Source organism: Xylocopa sonorina, chromosome 15 (genome assembly GCF_050948175.1).
Source record: "Xylocopa sonorina isolate GNS202 chromosome 15, iyXylSono1_principal, whole genome shotgun sequence".
Classification (NCBI taxonomy): domain Eukaryota; kingdom Metazoa; phylum Arthropoda; class Insecta; order Hymenoptera; family Apidae; genus Xylocopa; species Xylocopa sonorina.
In genome coordinates this window covers 2,933,915-2,958,965 of record NC_135207.1, presented here as the reverse complement: position 1 = coordinate 2,958,965, position 25,051 = coordinate 2,933,915, and the positions used below count along the sequence as shown (strand labels likewise).

Below are 25,051 nucleotides of genomic sequence, written 5' to 3'. Positions count from 1 at the left end.
AGAAATTAATATTAAACGAGTAACTTTGGAATGAATAATCTAGCGACTTCCTTCAGCCATTCGTGTCTTTTAAATAGTCGAGCAATTTTCCAACAGAAAAAGGTATACGTAATTAATTCCATTAAAACGCTTCACTTTATCTAATTCTATGATACAACAATTATTATAGCGAATTACAACAAAAAATCCTTATACTACAAAAAGGAGCATAAGTATATGAAGACAAAGAATAACTACTATTTCTGCACCATACAACGAATAACAATAAATATTTACTAATTAATCTTTACTCGAATAATGCAATTTATTTTAGATAAAAATATAAGGGAAGTAACACAAGTACTTGAAGCATGGTAGGTGGAACATAAACGCGTACGTAGGATCTCTTAAATAGCGAAGCCACAGTATTATGAAGCAATTTTCTAACAGAAAAAAATATACACAATTAACTCCATTAAAACGCTTCACTTTATCAAATTGTATGTTACAACAATTACCAGCAAAAAGCTTCACTTTATCAAATTCTATGCTACAACGATTACTACAGCGAACTGCAACAAAAAACAGCATAAGTATATGAAAACAAAGACTAACTACTATCTCTGCAACATACAACAAATAACAATAAATATTTTTTAGTCGATCTTACCTGAAATAATCGAATTTATTTCTGATAAAAATATAAGGGGCGTAACGCAAGTACCTTCACGTATGGTAGGTGGAACATAAACGCGTACGTAGATCTCTAAAATAGTCAAGCCACATTATTATGAAACAATTTCCCAACAGAAAAAATACCCACAATTAACTCCATTAATATGCTTCACTTGATCAGATTCTATGCTACAACGATTACCACAGCGAACTGCAACAAAAAACAGCATAAGTACCTGAAAACAGAGAATAACTACTATTTCTGCGCCATACGACAAACACCAATAAATATTGCAACTTGAAATAATTTAAGTAATCCAAGCAATATATTTCCAATAAAGATATAAGGGGCGTAACGCAAGTACCTTCACGCATGGTAGATGGAACATAAAACGTACGTCGATCTCTTAAATAGTCAAGCCACACGATTATGAAGCAATTTTCCAACAGAAAAGAAATTCCCAATTAACGCCATTAATACTCTTCACTTTATCAAATTCTATAATACAACAATTATCACAGGGAACTACAACAAAAAATTCTTACACTACAAACAACAGCATAAATATATGAAATAGATATTCACTAGTCGATTTGAACTTGAAATAATTCAAATTCTATACTATAACAATCACTACGGCGAACTACAACAAAAAAGCAGCATAAGTATCTGAAAACAAAGAATAACTACTATTTCTGCATCATACAACAATAAACATTCACTAATCGATCTTACCTGAAATAATCGAATTTATTTCCAATAAAGATATGAGGGGCGTAACGCAAGTACCTTCACGCATGGTAGGTGGAACGTAAACGCGTACGTGGCCAGGGCAGAACGAAATGGAAGGTACGGCGAGGTTGGGCGTGGAAGCGGCGGGTCGAAGGAACGGACAGTGTCGAAGCAAGTGGGAACTCGCTGGTCGAGCAAAATCAACGCGATCGAAGGATGATCGAGGAGGACAGCTCTAACGGACGGTGGCATCTCAGTCATCGAGTGCAATCCCACGGTGACGGTGCCTCGGGAAGGGTTGGCAGTTAAGATGGATCACCGCGCGGCACCGCGTGTGTCGTCAAAGCGGCCATCCAGGGTCCCCAGGTCCCGAGCGAGCCTCGTCCGGTAACGAATAACTCCATACATCCCGGTTATTGTAATTTTATTCGGCCCGGAACGCGCCTCGCCTTGTACACCGCGTGTCTATTCCGCTCTTTGACGCACGGCCCCCATTTACCGCTAACTGTCGCCTTTTATGAGCCGCCAATGCAACACGATCACTTTATTTAAACACCGCGCGCAGCCTACGCACTACCGTCACCTTTCTTCTCACTTTTGCGCCTTTCTACGATTGATATTCGCGGTTTTGTTAGAGTTGAACGATTTATTCGGCTGCGTCGACCTTTGATGAGGTGTTTTGTACACTTGGCGAGTTTCATTTTGTGGTGAAAGTTCGATTTGGAGTATTTTTATTGGAGCATACGAAACTGGCATCATTTCAATGAAGAATGTTTTTATGTCCCTCTATGATAGGTATTTGCAGTTTAGTTAGCTCGGATGGATTCATTCCTCTGCGTCGAACTTCGACGAGTTTTTCTGTGGTAAAGATCGATTTGGAGCGTTTTGATTGGTAAGCTGGATTATGTGAAACATTATTTCAGTAAAGAATGCTTTCATACCCCTCTACGATAGATATTTGCAGTTTAGTTAGCTTGGAACGATTCATTCCCCTGCATCGACCTTTGATGAGGTGTTTTGCACACTGCGTGGTTCAGTTTTGTGGTAGAGTTTGATTTGAAATTTTTATTTGATTTAGAACATTTTCATTGGTTCTTTGAAGCATCATTTTAATGAAGAATCAATACTACATGTATGATGTTATATGTGTTTTTAATGTTGACAATATTTATGTTACAATTATTTGTCAGAAATAATTAAAATGTGTAATAGTAAGTCAAGTTCAGAATAGATGCAATTAATATCAGTTTGATATGATAGGACTGAGTTAACTTGGAAACAGTTAAAGATAAAACAACGTGGTTTTTTCGAAAGTGTTTAAAAAAGTGATTCAATTTTTTGCTAGTTGATTGTGGAACTGTGTAAATATCAACCACTATGTTGGTTCTGTTGACCTCTGCACTCAGTAATATATAATTCCCAATTTTCGTGTTAACTGATGAGATAACACCATGATTTGCAAATAAAGAATGCAATTATATATTCTATTCTTCTTCTTATCTATTTTCTATCTTCTTTCTATCTTCTTATCTATTTTTTATCTTCTTTCTATCTTCTTATCTATTTTCTATCTTCTTTCTATCTTCTTATCTATTTTCTATCTTCTCTTTATCGACGTATCTATTTTCTATCTTCTCTTTATCGACGTATCTATTTTCTATCTACTTTCCATCTTCTCCCTATCTTCTTCCTATCTTCTTCCTATCTTCTTTCTATCTTCTTTCTATCTTCTTATCTATTTTCTATCTTCTCTTTATCGACGTATCTATTTTCTATCTTCTTTCTATCTTCTTTCTGTCTTCTTATCTATTTTATTCTTCTATTTATATATTAATATTCTTCTTTATATGCATAATATTTCTTTCAAACAAAGTAGTTTATTAAACAAATTTTTATCTAGCTTCAAGAATTTTCAAGTTAAAGTTTCAAGGGGTGAGACCACCCTCCAACATAAAATTTCCAAGAGTCAAACAAGATAAGTGTCTATTATTTTTTTTATTGTTCTTAAAACTCGCAAAGTTCCACCTTAAATCAGCGTCGAACCGTCCGCAACGTTCACTCGTGTGCTTCGATTTCTGAAATCAACTGGAAACATCAGTGAAAACATAAATGTATCATTCAGAGGAGGGCAGGCAAATATTATGATAGTTCGATGTTGGTTTGTGAAACTCATGGCTGGTGATTTTTCCCTGAAAAATAAATCGCCACGAAGCTCTGAAAATGTACGCGATAATATTGTTTCAAGAGACACGTATAACCGACTGAAAATAAGCGGCGACAAACAACGAGCGAGACAGCGTTCCAGCCAAGAGCAAACTATCCCGCCATAATTTGTCACTTGGTTCAAATAGGAAAAGTAAAGAGAATGGAGACGTGTAAGGCTTGAATAAGTTCAAATTTAGGTAATATTATAATAAGAACAGAAGCTTTCGTTATTATAGGAATTCAAATAATAACTCGTTGTTGCTTCAAAGCAATGATCTCTTCAAAATTGCAATACCAAATTTTTCCATATCCTTTTTACTCTTTCATCCATTCAAATATTTTGCAACTTTTTAATAAATAAAGCACAACGTGTAAACAATCTCTTAGTATCCAAAGCTACAAAAAAGAGGAAAAATATTTTGTATTATTAAAATCATTATTATCATATTTTGGGATAATTATTATTATTGCATTTTGTTTCAGAAACCAACAGAATACTTGAAACTAATTATGTGTATTAATGTATGTATACTAAGTAGCACCAATATTTAATCAGTAACTGAAATGCAAGCTACTATTAAAAAATATATGTACTAATTATAAAATAATAAAAAAATATGAATATAAAATAATAAATATACGTATTGCTATTTAAAATAGTAATATAAACAGTATAAAATAATAATAGTAATATAAATATAACATTACGATAGAAAAAGGAAAAAGCAATAACATTCCACTGAATAGTATAACATTTGTAGCTGTAATATTTTTTAGTAATATAATTACAAAAGAAAAACGAGAAACCAATAACATTCCACTGTAAATATAACATTACGAAATAGAAACGAGAAACCCATAACATTCCACTGTAAATATAACATTACAAAAGAAAAAGCAATAACATTCCACTGAATAGTAGAACATTTGTTGCTGTAATATGTCCTGCGATTAATTATTTCGCTATCTTAATAAAAATAATTCTCTTTTCCCTCATTATTCGATCGCTATCTCATTCGATAACCCATAATTACTTCTCTGACGAACAGTTTAGCTGTAGGTGTCGGAAGTAACAGCTACAAGTAGGTGTAACCGAAGCCAAATTCAGCTAAAAGAGGGTAGCTTAAACCTGACGGTTGGTAATTGATATAACGAGCGATTCACACTGGGATCGCGTTATCCATTCTATCGATTTACGTGTTTCGTGGAGTTGTTACGCAACGCGTGCCAGTCGAGCACGCAAATCCAGCGACCCTCTGCCACATTTTTTACCCTTCGAATGAAACAGAATGCTGGTATCTGCTTTACGTATCGTCATCTGTTCTTTACTGTCTGTACTGTTTTTAATTCACTTATGTATGAATGAACGCATATACAAAACACTGTTATTATATATGTCCATGTTTTTAAGGTAAGAAGATTGTTTGCAGTCGAGAGAATTTTTAATTGCTTCAGTTATTAACAATATTTTGTTGCATTTATGTTTTAAAAAGAAAACGACAAATTTGATTAATAAATAGCAATGTCAGAATTTTTTACTATATTTGTCAATATTTTATATTTTAATTCGCTTAATTTACTTTGTAAAACTTATTTAAAATTCATATTCTAAATTATTTCTTATATTATAATTCACTTCATATCCTTTATAATATTATACTTATTTCAGAACATAAAGTATTTTATAATATCTACACAGTTTCAAATATACATAAGGTAAATCACCTAGCAATTTTGTCTCAAATATCTTTCATATTTTTAAAAATACATTGTGAAATTACACTGTACAATAAATTACAGGATAATTTAAGAAAATAACGAAAACAACCTGAGCAGCTCTACTCTCTTCTAAACACAATATTACAACAATATTGGTAAGTCAAGAGATTTTCTCCTCTCTTAACATAACAATATCCTCAAACTCAATGAACGAGAATGCAGGATAATTTAACAAAATAACGAAAACAATCTGAGCAGTTCTAGTCTTTTCTAAACACAATATTACAACAATATGGGTAAGTCAAGAGATTTTCTCCTCTCTTAACATAACAATATCATCAAACTCAATGAACGAGAATGCAGGATAATTTAACAAAATAACGAAAACAATCTGAGCAGTTCTAGTCTTTTCTAAACACAATATTACAACAATATGGGTAAGTCAAGAGATTTTCTCCTCTCTTAACATAACAATATCATCAAACTCAATGAACGAGAATGCAGGATAATTTAACAAAATAACGAAAACAATCTGAGCAGTTCTAGTCTTTTCTAAACACAATATTACAACAATATGGGTAAGTCAAGAGATTTTCTCCTCTCTTAACATATCAATATCCTCAAACTCAATGAACGAGAATGCAATTAACAGTTTATTGTAGTAAACATTATCATTTTTATTACCATAACTGTACGCAGAGAGTAACGCTATTTTTCAATAGGTTCTCACGGGTTTTAAAGAACCAGAGGAACGATGATCAACGTGAAATTTCGAACACTGCTGGCAGAGTGCGTACACGTAATGCAAATTGGGGTAGAAAAGTATTTCTAATCGTTTGGTCATCGAGAGGTACTCAAAGTTCACGAGAGAGCGTTCTCGAGTCACGACATCGATACGTTTTCATCGATCGATTCTCAGAGGTCATTGATACCCGATCATCCGTTCACGATTCGCCTTATTGTCGAAAAACAGTGAGCGCCGATTTTCTCACAGCCGTTACCGTAATCTCGAGAACCCGCTCGACTGTGAGCGTTTAATGGCTGGGGTTTATAAATTTTTCATGAAACGCTCGCGAGACTGTGCCAGTTTCAAATGCGAAATCATCGTCGAACGTTTTTAAACTATCCTTTATAGCAGCGTGTTGAAAATCGCAAGAGTATCCTTTTTTCAATAAAAATATTTGTTTTTCTATTTATTTGTCGTTGTTGACCTTTTTGTTTAAAGTTGAGCTAAATTGAATTTGTAGTAATCCTTCTTAATTTATTGTAATCCTTTGTAAACAGGAAAACTGTCATTTTTTGTTTAATTTTGAGGTAAAATTCAATTTAAAATCTGAATTCGATTAGGATAGTTATGTATATTTAGTAGTAATTCTTGTTAAAAATGCTTTTTAATTTACTGTAATCCTTTGTAAACAGGAAAACTATACTTTTTCATTCAATTTTGAGGTAAAGAAGAAATTAAAGACAATACGTTTATTTGAAATCATTGAGAAACGATGAAACAAAATTACTGTGGTAGCATCAAAGAAGACGACGAAGGAAGAAATTAAAAACGGCACATTTGTTTGAGATCATTGAGAATCGATGAAACAAAGTTACTGTGCTGGCGATGAAGAAGACGACGAAGGAAGAAATTAAAGACAACACATTTACTTGAGATCATTGAGAATCGATTAAACAAAATTGCTGTGCTGGCGATGAAGAAGACGACGAAGGAAGAAATTAAAGACAACACATTTGTTTGAAATTATTGGAGATCGATGAAACAAAATTACTGTGCTGGCGACGAAGAAGACGACGAAGGAAGAAATTAGAAACAGCAAATTTGTTTGAAATCATTGGAGATCGATGAAACAAAATTACTGTGGTAACGTAATGAGATTAAGCGAGTGTTGATTATCGTCGACACCTAATGATGATGACCCGCTAGAGCAGACATTAAACGATAGATTAGATTGACGTGTAAATTGAGTAATGGATACCGATGCCCTCTGGTACCGAGTATTGTGAGACAGTGAAGCTGAAGAATACCGTGTGATATCTTCACTGGACCAATTAAATGCCGCAGTCATTATTAGTAGTTAAATTGAATTAAATCAAGCTAATAAACGTAGCTGGACATCGCTCTTTTGATCCGCCGATGTTCGGTTAACGTTACGTCAGTTTAGATCGTTTAAGTCCAGGCTGCGTGGTCCGTTTTTCTGCGAAACTTTTTCAAAAACAAAATTCTCGCGTTAACCCAATCAAATTTCACGCCAAGCAACCATAATTTAACCTCATTCTATTCACTAAACATAGAAGAAATATTTATTGGTCCCGTTTTTCTGCGAAACTTTAACGAAAAGAGAATTCTCGCGTTAACCCAAAATAATTTCACGCATTTTTTATCTACCAAGCAACCATAATTTCACGAATTTTTTATCTATCAAGCAAGCATAATTTCACGAATTTTTTATCTACCAAGCAACCATAATTTTATGCATTTTTTATCTACCAAGCAACCATAATTTCACGAATTTTTTATCTACCAAGCAACCATAATTTCACGCCTTTTTTATCTACCAAGCAACCATAATTTAATCTCATTCTATTCACCAAATATAAAAGAAATATTTAATGGTTCCGTTTTTCTGCGAAACTTTTTCAAGAACAGAATTCTCGAGTTAACCCAATATAATTTCACGCCATTTTTATCCACCAAGCAACCATAATTTAACTGGTTCTATTCACCAAATATAAAAGAAATAATTCCTCATTTAATACTGTAAAATTTAAAATAAAAAATAAAAAATAAAATAAATTAGAAATAAAAATTAAAGAAATATTTCCTCCTTTAATACTGCAAAATTAACACACATAAATTCGTACAACACAATCATCCACCAAGAACCTCATCTTACCCATCAAAACCCAAAAACCCAATTCAGACGCGTATTATTCGCTAGCAGAAAAAAACTCTCTCTTATTCGCACAATCAGAATTGTTCTAAACGCAATGAAGGGCCCACAAATGCTACGCTCGCGCGATCACGAATAGCCACCAGCCAGATGTTTCATTGGAAACCTATCGTAAATAAACTCCACCACAACGATCTTTCGTTGTTTACCCATTGTAGTGGAAAAAAAAACGCGAACCCAATGAAGTTTCCTTGCGAGACACCGCGCGAACGAGCCACGAAACTGATTCCAGTCCCACGTTTATTGGCTCGTTATTGATCGATTAAAACGCGAAACGGGGAAAAATCGATTGGTAGACTGGTTTTTCGAGTGAGAATTCGCTGAGAATTCGTGCAGAGGGCGACTCGCATGCGACTCGTTGGTTCTGCGAAGTCGAGGGAAACGCGAGAGCGGAAATGGACATTTCGACGCGGCCCGTTCGAGCGGTCGCGAAATCGATTAGGCAAGGAATAAAGGTAGGAATAAAGGGACGATTAAGCAGTGGCTCGACGGAGGATAGGGAGTCGGTTTTCGAGGGCATTCGGAGTCGTTAGTGCAAGCAGCGTCCCGCGGAGCGCGATCAGCGGGGATCTAGCGGTGTGCAACAAGTGGCCCCCGAGGCTCCAGGGGCTCCTTTCATTTCGGGCAAATTGTTCGTCTCGAAATTCTCTACTCGACGTTTCTATTGGCGTCGATCGAATACTCGCGTGGAAGGAAAGCACGAAAGACGCAGCGTGGAAATTTGGAAAATTCTTGGGTTTGTTACCAAAAGCTGCTTTCAACGAAGAGTCAAAATTTTCTCCTCGATGTTTCCATCGTCGTCGATCGAATACTCGAAGAACGCCGCGTGGAAATTTGGAAAATTCTTGGGCTAGTCATTTCGAACTGCTTTTGATGAAGAGTCAAAATTCTCTCCTCGATGCTTCCATCGTCGTCGATCGAATACTTAAGAGCTGCTTTCGATGAAGAGTCGAAATTCTTTCATCGTTGTTGATCGAATAGCCGCGTAGAAGAAAAGCGCGAAACGCGCAGCGTGCAAATTTGGAAAATTCTTGAGTTTGTTACCAAAAGCTGCTTTCGATGAAGAGTCGAAATTTTCTCCTCGATGTTTCCATCGTCGTCGATCGAATACCGGAAAGGCACCGCGTGGAAAGGATAACTCTTTGGCTCGAGCTTAGCAAGAGCTGCTTTCGATGAAGAATTGAAATTCTCTCCTTGATGATTCGATTGAATATTCGAATGACGCTGCGTGGAAATTTGGAAAACTCTTGGGCGTGTTACCAAGAACTGCTTTCGATGCGGCCACGAAAGTTTTAATGCTTTTGGCGTAAAATGAACTGTAATTATGAAATTTTGTCTCTACATTCCTTTGGTCTTCTTTTGTTTAAATATGGAGAGAAGATATATTTTAGTTTCTGCGGTTTTCGACGTAAAAGTAAAGGAATTCGTTTAATTGTCGAATAAATTTCTAGATTATATCTGTTTTATGCACTTGTAATGATTATTAGAAAGAGTGAATCAATATCCTTGCAAAGGTTATTGTGTTTCTTATATTGAACTATTATAAAAATTGATTGCAAACACACAAACTAGCTAAGACACTTTTACTTTCTGGTTTTGGAGATCTCAGACTAGTTAGAAATTAAACAATTGAACAAAGAAATTTATAAAATTTCGCAAGAAATATGCTAATATAAAAAAATTTACTTTTTCTGTTAATCGAGACAAAGTTTAGCTAACAAAAATTGAAATGACATGCATGTTTACAATAATTTTTCCAGAAAAAATGGTAAGCGTAAACGAAAGAAAATTTAGTGTAGTTAGAAATCGAGCAATTAAACGAAGAAATTAAAAAAATTTCGCAAGAGGTATACTAACATAAAAACTTTACTTTTTCTTTCAATAAAGACAAAAATTGAAATGGCATGCACATTCACAGTAATTTCTCCATAAAACTGGTAAACGTAAACGAAAGAAGATTTCAGTGTATCTAGATTAATTAAATCGTGGAGAGATCAATGGGAATCAGTAGTAAATTGTAACGCAAGAGCGAGCGCGGTTGCCTCGGTTATTCAATCAATTTAGATAAAGCTGCCCTGGGACGATTAGTAACACAAGAAACGGCTTTCTCGCTCGGGACCGACCTCACGACGAAAAAGTCAAATGGTACGAGACCTGATCTCGTTGATCCATTCCCATGTAACGAGAACCAGCCTCCATTCATGATTCTCAAACCGTTCTTACGCCAACTCTTCCTCTCTGTTGCCCCACCGTCGAACAAGTACCGCGACTAATTAACAAACTTCTGCTTAGCTCTGTCATTAGTGACTCATGGCACCAAGTAGAACCTTTAAAAATGATGAACGGTCAGTTAATGGTTTTTTATGCTTGCTACATCTAAATTGCGTGAATTTACGATACTTATACGCTTGTCCACTGATTAATACTCGATTCTTTTGAAAATATTAGTGCATATGAGTGTATGGTGTCTGTAAAAAATTTTTAGAATGAATATTGTGGAGATAAGAGGTTGTTACTTGCCATATTTTCCAAACTTAAACAGTGAATAATGGTTCTTTATGCTTGGTACATCTAAATTGCGTGAATTTAAGATATTTATACGCTTATTCACTGATTAATACTCGATTCTTCTGAAAATATTAGTGCATATGAGTGTATGGTGTCTGTAAAAAAATTTTAGAATGAATATTGTGGAAATAAGAGGTTGTTATTTGCCATATTTTCCAAACTTAAACAGTGAATAATAGAATTTATGGACTCAATGATTGATTTCTGTTTTAAAATTGTACAATTCTTCTGTTTCTGTAAGCAAAAAGCCTTCTTCATCGTGTATAATCGAGAGAATAATTTTGAATGTCGAATGCTGATTGATTTCATCTGTGCAACGCGGTTCGACTTCTGAGAAATCACGTGTGACTAACGCTCACGGCTATAAATATCCTTTTATGTCGAAAGCATTACAAAATGTGCTAAAAAAAATCGAATAATCGCAAAGAGAAGTATACATGGTATTAATGTGAGTTTAAAACCACTAGTGAATCAAAGAAATGACAAATTACTGTTCCCTTTTTTTCAACAGCGATCTGTAAAACAAAAATTTATAAAACAATTAATAGAGTTAACCAGGTTTTTGTTTTATAATATTAATGTTGTTAATTCGTATCGCTTGTACGAATTTATCTTGCACTTCTTGTCATAAGGCCTTTCTGTAATAAATTCTGTGAACTAGTTAAGAGATGGCTGTTTAAATTAAAAGAAAATGTGCATAGAATTGCCTTAAGGAAAGAGCAGTATTGAGAATAGTTTCAGTTTGTGGTTAAAGAGACCTTATATTTACAGTAATTATTTTATTAATGCTTTCGTAGAGATAACTAAGTTCAGTACACAGTGAGTACTGCAATTTCTTTCATTATATTAATATGCAAATCTACTTTTTCGTTTTAATGAAAGTTTGGTGAAATTTAGAAATATAATTAAAATATACATATAAATATAAAGTAATAAAATAAGTATACTTATTGTTTAACATTAGGTTTACCAAGGGTTTACAATATTTTAATTAATTTTTACTTACATTTGTAAAACGTATAATTGCAAATCCAATCTCTAATCTACTTAAAATATTCTCATAAAATACAACAATAATTCTAATTAATTTTTATATATATTTATAAACCATATAATCCCAAATCTGATCTCTAATCTAATTAAAATATTAAATACTAATCTCAGTAAGTAATCGACTTACTAATCAACTTAAAATACTAATCTCTAATCTCGTAAAATACAGCAATAATTCTAATTAATTTTTACATATATTTATAAACCATATAATCCCAAATCTAATTAAAATATTCTCTCAATATACAGTAATAATTCTCTTCAAGAAAATTAACGAAAAGTGTTCTCAAAGGGGTGAAAAATGTCCCTTTGGTAAACCTCAGTGTTAAACTAATAAAATTACTGCTGCATTTTCTGAGAATACATTAATTAGATTAGAGTATATTAGATAGAGTATACTTTAATTACATTAGAGTATAATTAGACTAGAATATTTTAATTAGATTAATATTTTAATGTAAATAAAAATTAATGAAAACATTATAAACCCTTGGCAAACCTAGCGTTAAACTTAGATCCAAGTACGTCCAAGCACACCAACAATCAGCCACGCACGAGGAGCTAAAAAAGAACGATAAAGGTGAAAGTTAGGGAATAACTAAAACGTGGCAGCCAACAGAACCAATGAACGATAGCATCGACGAAGGAACACTTTGAATTCCACGCGCGCCACGAAAAGTAGACATTGTTATTCCACAGAACGATTTCATTTGTCCAGGCCCCCGGGTGGAAACAGGAATACACGTAACGAGCGGTCCGGTTGGATGGCGGAGACGCCAGTGAAAAAGGTGGACACAGAGCCGAACAGCGAAAGGCGAGTAGGACGATTAGTCACAGACGAGTGTTCGACTTTCTTGTCTTTATTCGAACGACACATTCGTATGTAAATTCAGCCGCAGCGCCGTCGCGCGGCGAACAAATGTCGTTCAGTCACGGAACACCGACGGAGATTGATTTCTAAATTGTCGCCGTCTCAAAATCTGTTGTGATTCTCAACGACGAACCGCTGGAAAACACGCGATACCACGAGCGTACCGCGGGTTTTTCCGCTTTTCAATCTCCATTTCAAAACACCGTGTCGGCTAAACAGAAGGCGCGAAGTTATCTCCAAGTGATTTAACCAAAGGTACGTCCATCTTTGTCTTTCTTCGAGTTATTATTATTACGTACGTGGTAGTTAACACTTTGACGCATGATTCTGGCCATTATTAATTATATTTGCATTGTTTCTGGCCATTATTAATTATATTTGCATTGTTTCTGGCCATTATTAATTATATTCGCATTATTTCTGGCCATTATTAATTAAATTGGCATTATTTCTAGCCATGCGATCGTTCTTAGAAACACATTTTCTTTTTTCGATTGTTTACGACTGCCAGATGAAATTGAGTGTAAGTTGTATGTTTGCAAGTGAAAATTATCACATTTTGCCACAGTTTTTCTCAAAAAACTTACGACGGCTATAATCGTCATTTGCTCAGCATGTCATTTTTCTATTCTTGAAGCAAATGACGGCTATAACTAGATGGCATTTGCTTTACTAATTATTCATTGTATTTACTTAATTCGTGATAAAATACTTACAGAATAAATGGTTCGTCTTCACAGAATCATCTTTCGACTATTATAGCAATCATTTGTCTCGAGATACTCAAATGTTCTAAAGCAAAAATAAAACAACTGTGTGACGACTGTACGGTATTTATTTGCTTTACTAATTATTCATTGTATTTACTTAATTCGTGAAAAAATACTTGTAGAATAAATGGTTCGTCTTCACAGAATCATCTTTCGACTGTTATAGCAGTCGTTTGTCTCTAGATACTCAAATGTTCCAAAACGAAAAAAAAACAACTGTGTGACGACTGTACGGTATTTGCTTTACTAATTATTCATTGTATCTATTTAATTCCTGAAAAAATACTTACAGAATAAATGGTTCGTCTTCGCAGAATCATCTTTCGACTGTTATAGCAGTCGTTTGTCTCTAGATACTCAAATGTTCCAAAACGAAAAAAAAACAACTAATACGCTGTCTGGCATACTATCACTCTTTTTTCTAGACGCGTTACTCAATAATTTAACAAACGTATGTGTTAAAGTGTTAAGTGAATTTTTCGAATATACAGAGATTTTCATGTTATGTTATTGTTCAAAAATAAGTTTCATCTAGTTAGACAATGATATTATTTCTTTAAATGCAAGCAATTTAATAGCTTGTTGAGAAACGAAATTGGAATGAATTCAATTAATTTTGTAGACAACCATTTATTTTAATTGTTTTACGAGAATAAGCGAACACTCTGTTTAAACGAGAACACCAATATTATATTAAATATAAAAGATAGAAATATATATATGAAAAATCCTGTGTCTATAATTACAGTGTAAGTGATTATAAATGCATACATCTATCAATTTCAATATATTTGTAAATTCTTCTCCTCAAATTTAATTCTATAACTTTACGCACTCCACATTTAAAATTACTTATTATCAATGCGAATTCATTTACGATAATTTATACCAGTGTATTCTATGCACTTCTCATTTAACTTTGAACTTATTTCATCTCAGAAATACAATAATATCGTAGATTAATCATTACACAGTTAATAAAAAAAAAAATTGAAAAGAAAGTAATCGATAGAAGCACTCTTACAATTACATAAAATGTTCTGTACTAATCTGAAATTAATTTAAGAAAAAACTCGACTCTTCTCGCGTATGATCCTTCTTCTCGTTGCATTCTTGGCTCATCTAGTGTATCGTGTTTTACGAGCAACGGGAAGAAAAAACTAAGAAGCAGAGGAGGAGGAGGAGGAGGAGGAGGAAAGAGCAGGACAAGTTAATATATCCGCTTTTTAATCCCAATGTAGAGGTTAATTCTAGCGGAGGGAGACGAAGAGCAAGCGAGATAACGTGGGGGCCACGCGACAGGAAGACAGTCGGTTCTGTCTGTCCAAAAACTCTCCACTGGCTCCCTCTCCGTCCTCTTGGTGGCTCCTCGAGGAGCTACGATAATCACGTAATAGAGCGAGCGATTAATCAATTAAAATCGACAAATGTCACGACCCCCTCTGAATTCCGTTTACACATGTTACAGCCAGCCACGCTTGACCCTTTTACGGCAAAACGAGCCACACGATTTTTTACGATGTCAACCTGTTTATTTCTTTCCTTTCTTCACGAGCAGTAAAAAAGACTTTGTGGGCGTCGAGCGCATTGTGCGTCGTTTTCTTTTTAAATTTATGAAGAGTATCTTCGAGAAGTGTTGCTTTCAGCAGTGGAAAACAATTAAATAGATGTGCACAAATTAGGTGACTATTTGCGTTATTGTATTGACACAATCAACTGTTTTCTTGTTTTGAATGATGCTATTTCTAATTTAACAATTTTATATTTGTTATATTTACCAAATGAGTAGAAAAACGAAACATGTTTAGTAGCTGCTTATTTCGTTTATGCGCAATGTTTAATAAATATAGTCGCATATAATTTATAAGTATAATATACAATATTTGCACTTGCAATCGAAGATGTAGATTGTATTATATTATTGAAAGGAGTATAGTATTGTTATATTTTTTCTAATTTATTACCACTGTTCTAACGCGAGAGTATAATAAGTTATTTTGCTAGAAATTAATAAATGGCTGAACTTTGAACATTTAATAAAGTCACGATGATATGTGTACGTGTATGTATACACTGATGTTCGAAAATGAATATATTATACTAATTCAACATCTTTTATCTGCAGATAATTGCGAAACCCAGATCTTTTCTCATCTACGGGTCGAAAAAAATATTTATACCCACTGTTGCTGTAAGCCTCGTATCTGGTTCTTCGTGATCCTACTTAACTACCTAATTCTCCACGCTTTCGAAGCTTGTCTTCGAACAACAGAGCCCGTCTTTATGTCAGAATCCACACATTTGTGTATGTATATGTATATATTCTTTATTGACATGTCATGTTCTCGTTTTGTTCTTGATTATATTCTATTTTTTCTTCTTTTTTTTAATTAACGTTGGTGATAAATGAGGAAAAATAAATGTGACAAGTAATAACTTAGAAACTACCTTGCTACAAGTATAAGAAGGACAAGAAATTATATATACAAGTTAGAATTTAATTATTATAACATTCGCACTTCTTTGGTAACTCTCTTCAAATTTAGAAATTTTTTTTTATTAACATTGGATATAAATGAAGAAAAACAAATGTGACAAATAAGAACTTAGCAACTACCTTGCTACAAGTATAAGAAGGACAAGAAATTATATATACAAGTTAGAACTTAATTATTATAACATTCGCAGGTCTTTGATAACTCTCTTCAAATTTAGAAACATATTGGATAGTTAGAAATTTTTTTTTAACAAATACTAACTTAGAAATTACTTTGCTTCAAGTATAAGAAGGGCACGAAATTATATGTACAAGTTAGAATCCAATTATTACAACATTTGCATCTCTTTGGTAACTCTTCTCAAATTTGAAAAAAAAATATATATAACGTGTATATACTTTTGAATATAAATTTTGATTTGCGTTACCAAATACAGTGACACAGTTCGTAAAATCGAATTGATTCTTTCGAATGTTTAAATGCCACACGTCGAACCACCAGATTCGTCAAGAGGAACGTGGTAATGCGATCTCGACGCGAGTTCTTGCTTACGATTTCTGGCAGACGTAAAACAGCCATGGAAAAAAAAGAAAAGAAAAGGAGAGATTCACGCGAACGTGAACGTTGAAGCACGCGCGAGCAAAACATTATAATCTAAGGTCATAAGAGCAAAGACGTCGGAGAGTGCAGGAGAGGATTTATTTTATGGCGTGTAATCCCCCGTGTCGAGGTGCGAAAGGTTTGTAACTCTTTTGTTGGCACCACGGGGTGTCCACGCTTCCAAAGCAACCGCTAACTAATTCCTCTCGTGAATGCTCGGCCCTCCACCATTAACATTGTAAACCCTATTCGCTAGACGCTTGCTCCCCGCTATCAAACCAGATTATTTCATTCTACACCAATGACACCCTTTTTTTTCGACCGACGCATATTTCTATTCCTACCAACGCGACAACTCGAGGGATCAATTCCCTCTAAATGGATTACTTCCACAATACTTGTGTAACCAGCACCACCCAGAAAGTTCAAACACAATATATTATATATTATTCAAAATTTGTCTATTATAACTCAATAATAATATGTGTAGATATATAGAAATCTAAGGAGAAGATTATGAATCCAGATTGTAGGAGAAACATGTACGTTACTGCGTGACAACTTTGGAGATCAATTCTCTCTAAATGGATTACTTCCACAACACTAATGTAACCAGCATCATTCAGAAAGCTAAAACACAGCATACATGTTATTCAGAATTTTCATAAAAATTTGAGAAGATCATGAATCCAGGTTGTTAGAGAAACACGTGACAACTTGGAGGATCAAGTCTTTCTAAATGGATTACTTCCACAACACTACTGTAACCAGCATCAACCAAAAAGTTAAAACACAATATATATATTATTCAAAATTTTCCTATCATAACTCAATAATAATATGTGTAGATGTATAAAATTCTGAGGAGAAGATTATGAATCCAGATTGTTAGATAAACACATCACGACTCTGAGGATCAATTCCCTCTAAATGGATGACTTCAACAACATTAGTGAACTCAGCACCACCCAGAAGACTAAAACACAGCATACATGTTACTAAGAATTTTCTTATTACAATTCAATAATAATGTATATAGGTGTAGAAAAATTTGAGAAGAAGATCAGGAATCTAGATTGTTAGAGAAACACCTGACAACTCTGGGATCAATTCTCTGTAAATGGATGACTTCCACAACACTAGTGTAACCAGCACCACCCAAAGAGCTAAAACACAACATGTACGTTACTTAGAATTTTCTTATTATAACTCAATAATAATATGTGTAAATATATAAAAATTTGAAGAGAAGATTATGAATTCAGATTGTTAGAAAAACACGTAGGCGACGGCGTGACAACTCGAGGAATCAATTCTTTCTAAATGGATGACTTCAACAACACAAGTATACCCAGCACTGCCCAGAAAGCTAAAACGCAGCACACATATTATTCAAAATTTCCTTATTACAACTATAATATATAAATATGTGCAGATATATAGAAACCTAAGGAGAAGATTGTGAATCCACATTGTTAGAGAAACACTTACGCGTGTTTCGCGGTGTATGGAAATGCAGAGGACGCGAAGCAGCCGCGAGGATGAGCGCGCTGGTAGCAGCCTGGAGCGACGAGAGAAACGTTAACGAATTTGACAAGAACGAAGGCCATACAAATTTCCTGGATGCGTCGCCGGCCGGGCATTAAGCGCGGAGACGCATTTTACGGAGAGCCAGCGGGCTTTGTTTGGACGCAGAAATTGCTGGAGGGGCGCCCACTCGCAAGACGCAGGAAACGCAGATGCGAAGAGGACGCACGCGTCACTGGTAGCGATAACGCACAGCCTCGAATAGCGTGTACGCACACGCATAAACGCCGACAGACCCACCACGCATCCGCGATGACGGACGCGATCCAACGGTGTCCACGTGCGGTCTTCTTGCTCGCGCGCCTCTCTCGTTGTCGCGATACACCGTGTACCAGCGACAACGAGAGAGGGAGAGAGAGGGAGAGGGAGTTGGCAAGTGGTTGCCTTCGATGCTGTTCTATCTAACGTGTATCTTCTTAAGCGACACCAACGCGTCTTCTATGTTTTTTTCTCTTATTTATTAGCATCTAGTTCCTCTTTTTTAGTTACAATTAGTAGTTATGGCTCTTCTTGAGGAGATACAATGGTTGGGCGTATAATTTTCTTATAATTTTCTTTTAAATGTTATGTGTGTGGAATATAGAAAGAGTCAGCTGCCTTCGATCAGTTGCCTTCGATGCTGTTTTATCTACGCGAATCTTCTTAAAAGACACCAACGCGCCTTCTATTTTTCTTTTTTTTTCTTATTTATTACCATGTCGTTCCCCTTTTCTAGTTACAATTAGTAGTTATGGCTCCGCTTGAGGAGATACAATGGTTGGGCGTATAATTTTCTTTTAAATGTTATGTGTGTGGAATATAGAAAGAGTCAGCAAGTGGTTGCCTTCGATGCTGTTCTATCTACGTGAATCTTCTTAAGCGACACCAACGCGTCTTCTATGTTTTTTTCTCTTATCTATTATCATCTAGTTTCCCTTTTCTAGTTATAATTAGTAGCTATGGCTCCGTTTGAGGAGATACAGTAGTTGAGCGTATAATTTTCTTGATACTAATGAAGGTGTGAATGAAATTATATTTATTTAAAACTTAATTAGTAATTGGAGTTTCAAATATTGTAGAATAATTGAGTTTTTCTTGTGAATGTTTTAAAACGACGAGTCAGTTGTGTTCATCGGACGTCTTTAGAGTAATATCTCAGTTGTAAAGAATTATCCAACAATTTATAAAATCTTGCGATTGTTCTTAATTAATAAATATCCTACACTAATTTTATAGAGAATATATAATAACAGTTTTCGATTAAAATGCTACGATTGAAAAACAAGTATTGAATAATTGTTGATGAAGTTTATAAGTACATACGTCATACCTTGTGGAAACTGTGTTTCAAATGTAATATGTTATTTGTTACTGTAGAGAGCGTTTGATCGCTCTTAAGGGAAAATTTGGAAAGCACACTTTGGGAACTGAAACACTGTGGTGACTACACAGTCATTGGATGGGTTCTTATAATTATATGTACTTTATATACATAGTATAAGCGTTCGACAAGAATCATCAAAATTGTTTTCTTTATTAACAAAGGTTTATTATTTCAGTTTTTATAGTCATACATAAAAATGGATGGACCTCCACAAGTTATGGTAGATGCATAATATTCTTGACTTATTTAACAGCAAATTTATTATAATCCTCACAAATGTATACACTCTCTTACACACTTATTTTTTAACAAATAGTACTATGCACTTATTTTTTAACAAATGGTACTATACTACAACAAATACAAACAGTAATACAATTACTATTACTTTATCAAAGAACGCACACCTATACATTTTAATAACAACGTATCACAAACTGTAACCGCGTTACACACGTTTATTTAATTCGAAATAACAACGCTCGCAGGCCAGACGATATCGATCGAAATGATTGGGCATTCGACAGAACCAGTCGCAGGCTACTTAATCGTAACGCGAGGAATTTAAAGGCATTGCAGGCTTGCGGTCCACGCGGACGCAAGGTCGTCGAGAATGGGCGAGGTGAACACGCGCTCGTATCGTTTATGATCGGCCGTATACAAGAAATGCCTAAACTAATCTGGTCAGACGAAACGTAAAGTCACCCTTCGAGCAAACGCGGGTACTGTGACTAATCGATCAGGACGCAGTCGGTCTTTCACCCTCTCATCTATCTCGAGACGAATTTCAACCATGCGTTTTATCCGCCTTGACTCTCTTACTCTCCTCCTTCCTCCTCGCGACGCGTAAGTAGCGTGTAAACTCCTGTTATTTATGTGTGTGTATTCGCCTAACTATTTGGTGCTATCGAATTTTTCAAAATTGTATTTAAGAACTTGTGAAAAGTATAAAGTTACAAGTATTCAGATCTGGAGTTGTTAACACGTGTTCTGGAGTTGTTAATATGTACAATATGTTAAATGATCTTGCTGCAAACTTTATATATGTGTTCACCTAACAATTTAGTGCTATCGAATTTTTCAAAATTGTACTCAAGAATTTGTGAAAAGTATAAAGTTACAAGTATTCAGATCTGGAGTTGTTAATATGTTATTCTTAACTTAAGTAATATGTAAAAACAAAGAGATACAAAAACTACAGTACATAATAATTATTCCAGTAGATTAGTAGCTGGGAAATATTAATTTCAGTAAGTTAGTAGCTGAGAAATATTAATTTCTCAAAAACCTGTTTACACAAAAATAAACTCAATGACCATACTGTTATAATTTACCAACACTCAAAAACTATAATATACAATAATTATTCCATTAGATTAGTAACTGAGAATTACTAATTTCTCAAGAACCTGTTTGCCCAAAAACAATAATATATAATATATATTATGTTCACACATAAATAACAATTATTCCATTAGATTAGTAACTAAGAAATATTAACTTCTCAAAAACCAGGTTACCCAAAACTAAACTTAATGCTGCACTATTATGGCTTGCCACCACTCGAAGAAGTCTTCTATCAACGTGTAACAACAGCAGTGGAGGATCACCAACGAAAAAGAAAAAAACCAGGTTACCCAAAAACAATAATATATAATATATATTATGTTCACGCATAAATAACAATTATTCCGTTAGATTAGTAACTAAGAAATATTAACTTCTCAAAAACCAGGTTACCCAAAACTGAACTTAATGATGCACTATTATGGCTTGCCACCACTCGAAGAACAGTTCTCTACCAATCTGTAACAACAGCAGTGGAGGATCACCAGCGAGAAAGAAATTAGCATAAAATTGATCACGGGTTAGAGATCAAATGTAGCGTTTCGAACGGGGGCCAACCGTTCACGTTTACCCCTGAAGAAGACGTAACGCTCGCAGGGTGGGAGAAGAACGTGCCATTGGAGGACGCGCGCGCGCGCGACTAAGCTTGTGTGCATTTCTGGTCGAGGTTGCAGTTGAAAGTGCATGACGAAACACGAATGACACGTGTTTGCGCGGCGTGCCCGTAACACGGCTAAACTGTTGTGAGTCACGTGTTACCAGGATACGCGTGCATGCATCGAGGATCCTGGGGGATAATGAACAGCCACGGAAGAGAAAACAGTTCGAAATGCATTAGAGCAGAAGAGGTTACGGGTTTCCCCAACGGGTGACTTTAATTTCGCCCATTGTTCGCAACCCGCTATCCGACCGTTTCTCACTCTCAGCGCGCTTGGTTTGGCCGTCGATGATTGTCAGTCGATGATTGACTGTGAATTACCCACGGAAACGCATAACACTTTGCTAGAGTTGCTGTGAAACGGGAAACGTCTGAGCAGAAGCTTTCTTGGCCAAAGTAAAGTAACTGTTTCAATTGTGATTCATAAGTTGGTTGCAAAATGAGAAGGAAGTGTTAAAAATTAAGAAAATAGATGGACACTTATGAACATATCTGTAAAACACTTGAAAAGAAATTTAAAAGAAGATACTTTGAACTAATAAACTTCTATTCATTTATTGCAATCTTTTGTAGTTATGACAATGGAGACGTCTGAGCAGAAGCTTTCTTGCCCAAAGTAAAGTAACTATTTCAAATATGATTCATAAGTGGGTTGCATAATGAAAAAAATGTGTTAAAAATTAAAAGTGTACAGCTGTTTTCTTAATTTTTCATTTGCATTCATTGATTGCTGTCTTTTGTAGCTATGAGAAAGGAGATGTCTGAGCAGAAGCTTTCTTGCCCAAAGTAGAGTAACTATTTTAAATTTGATTCATAAGTGGGTTGCAAAATGAAAAGTAAGTGTTAAAAATTAAAAGTGTACAGCTGTTTTCTTAATTTTTCATTTGTATTCATTGATTGCTGTCTTTTGTAGCTATGAGAAAGGAGATGTCTGAGCAGAGGCTTTCTTGCCCAAAGTAGAATAATTATTCCAAATATGATGCACTAGTGGGTCACAAAATGAGAAAAAAATGTTCAAAATTACTAGTTCAAAATACCTTCTTTTAAAATTTCTATTCTAGTGTTTTATGGATATGTTCATAAGTGTACAGCTGTTTTCTTAATTTTTAACTTCTATTCGTTCATTGCTATCTTTTGTAGCTATGAGAAGAGAGAAATCTGAGCAGAAGCTTTCTTGCCCAAAGTAAAGTAACTATTTCAAATGTAATTCATAAGTGGGTTGCAAAATGAAAAGAAAGTGTTAAAAATTCAGAAAACAGCTGCACATTTATAGAAATACCCATAAAACACTTAGAAAGAAATTTGGAAGAAGATACTTTGAACTAGTAAACTTCTGTTCATTCATTGCAATCTTTTGCAGCCACAAGAAGCTTTCTTGCCCAAATTAAAACAACTATTCCAAATAAAATTCACAAATGGGTCGCAAAATGAAAAGAAAGTGTAAAAAATTAAGGTAACAGCTGTACACTTATGAAAATATCCATGAAACGCTTTGAAAAAAATTTGGAAGATACTGTGAACTAGTAAGTTTCAATTCCTTCATTGCAATCGTTTCTCATATCTCAACTCGTTCTATAATAAATCTTCATTGATGGCAATGTACAGAGATGGAAAACCAGCAATTGCACTGCAACAAATATCAAAATACCAAGGTATAAATGGCGTGCATGAATTTTGCCCAGCCACTTTCTTCGCGTAAGTAACCAAAGCAAGGTTCAACAAGGACGCATCAGCTTTGACAATCGAGTGGATCGCGAAGGAATGAAAAAAAAAAAGGAATGGAAATAAATTTTCGCGAGGCAAAGCGTGGTTGTTCCCAATTGAATCGGTCAATTCTGGGGAGAAAAACGGTAGCATCCGGCGCGCGCTGTGAGGTCAAGTAGACGACCTCGTATCCTGGGTCTTGGTTAGACGACCCTTGCCTCATTGACGGCTGCGCCCACGGGTCAAACTCTTTGACTCGCGACTGCTACCAACTGCCCCCTAGACAACTCCACAATTATTCTTATCGTTCTTCGCGTATGTTGTATACATCGTAAATACTACGGCCACCGGCACCGGGTTCATTCATAAATCCCACGATTTCCAAGAATGAATACCTCGAACGCGATGCTTCAATGAATGCCACGCTATGACTACGTCCCACTTGCGTATCTCTCTCTATTTCTCTCTATCTGTACAATTTAGTTATCCATTAATTGTCAATGCTCGACGCGTGAAAAAATACCTGCGTTGATTTATAAAATTAATAGAATTTATAATATATTTTCTCTTATACAGAATACTCTTTCTTGCAAAAATTAGTAGAAAACTCTTTCTTGCAAAAATTAGTAGAAAACTCTTTCTTGCAAAAATTAGTAGAAAATTCTTTCTTGTAAATAATAGAACTACGCTATGACTACATCCCACTTGCGTCTTTCTCTTTCTCTCTCTATCTGTACAATTTAGTTATCCATTAATTGTCAATGCTCGACACGTGAAAAAATACCTGCGTTGATTTATAAAATTAATAGAATTTATAATATATTTTCTCTTATATAGAATACTTGTTCTTGCAAAAATTAGTAGAAAATTCTTTCTTACAAATAATAGAACCACGCTATGACTACGTCCCACTTGCGTTTCTCTCTCTATTTCTCTCTATCTGTACCATTAGTTATCCATTAATTGTCAATGCTCGACACGTGAAAAAATACCTGCGTTGATTTATAAAATTAATAGAATTTATAATATATTTTCTCTTATATAGAATACTCTTTCTTGCAAAAATTAGTAGAAAATTCTTTCTTGCAAATAATAGAACCACGCTATGACTACGTCCCACTTGCGTCTTTCAAAAAATAAGTATATTCAGATAAATTGGTAGATTTTTTTTAAATTTTCAGTAATTACTGAGAATAACTGATATTTCGTTCTGAGAATATTTAAATTGGTTTATAAAATTACTATAAAATTTTTTCTTGCAAATAATAGAAATGAAGAAAAACGTATAAAATTATTAGAATACTTTTTCTTGCAAGTAATAGAAATAAAAAAAGTAAAGGTCGCTAACGATATACTAGTGTAGAAGTATAGACTAGTATAATAATTACTGAGAATAATTGTACATTTCATTTTGAAAATATATTATAAATCGATTCATGTATAAAATCACTAAAAAACTATTTCATTTCGTTCAGAAAATATATTAAAAATCCATTCATATATAAAATCACGGAAAAACTATTTCATTTCGTTCTGAAAATATATTATAAATCGTTTCATATATAAAATCACTAAAAAACTATTTCACTTCGTTCAGAAAATATATTAAAAATCCATTCATATATAAAATCACCGGAAAACTATTTCATTTCGTTCTGAAAATATATTATAAATCGTTTCATATATAAAATGAGCAGAAAACTCTCTTTTGTCAATAATAGAACTAAAGAAACTAGACGAATGTTGGCGATGTCGTGACCA

At 34.5% G+C, this 25,051-nt stretch overlaps 1 protein-coding gene across 1 annotated transcript in view; it reads right to left on the bottom strand.

Annotated features, from left to right (window-relative positions):
* The window catches only part of LOC143430869 (pyruvate kinase), a 144,002-nt gene extending 123,501 nt beyond the window's left edge, over positions 1-20,501 (bottom strand). The window contains exon 1 of the mRNA XM_076907340.1: positions 20,496-20,501. The gene's annotated coding sequence lies outside the window, so the exon portion shown is untranslated. The remainder of the gene's footprint in view (positions 1-20,495) is intronic.
* Between the last annotated feature and the right edge of the window lie 4,550 nt (positions 20,502-25,051).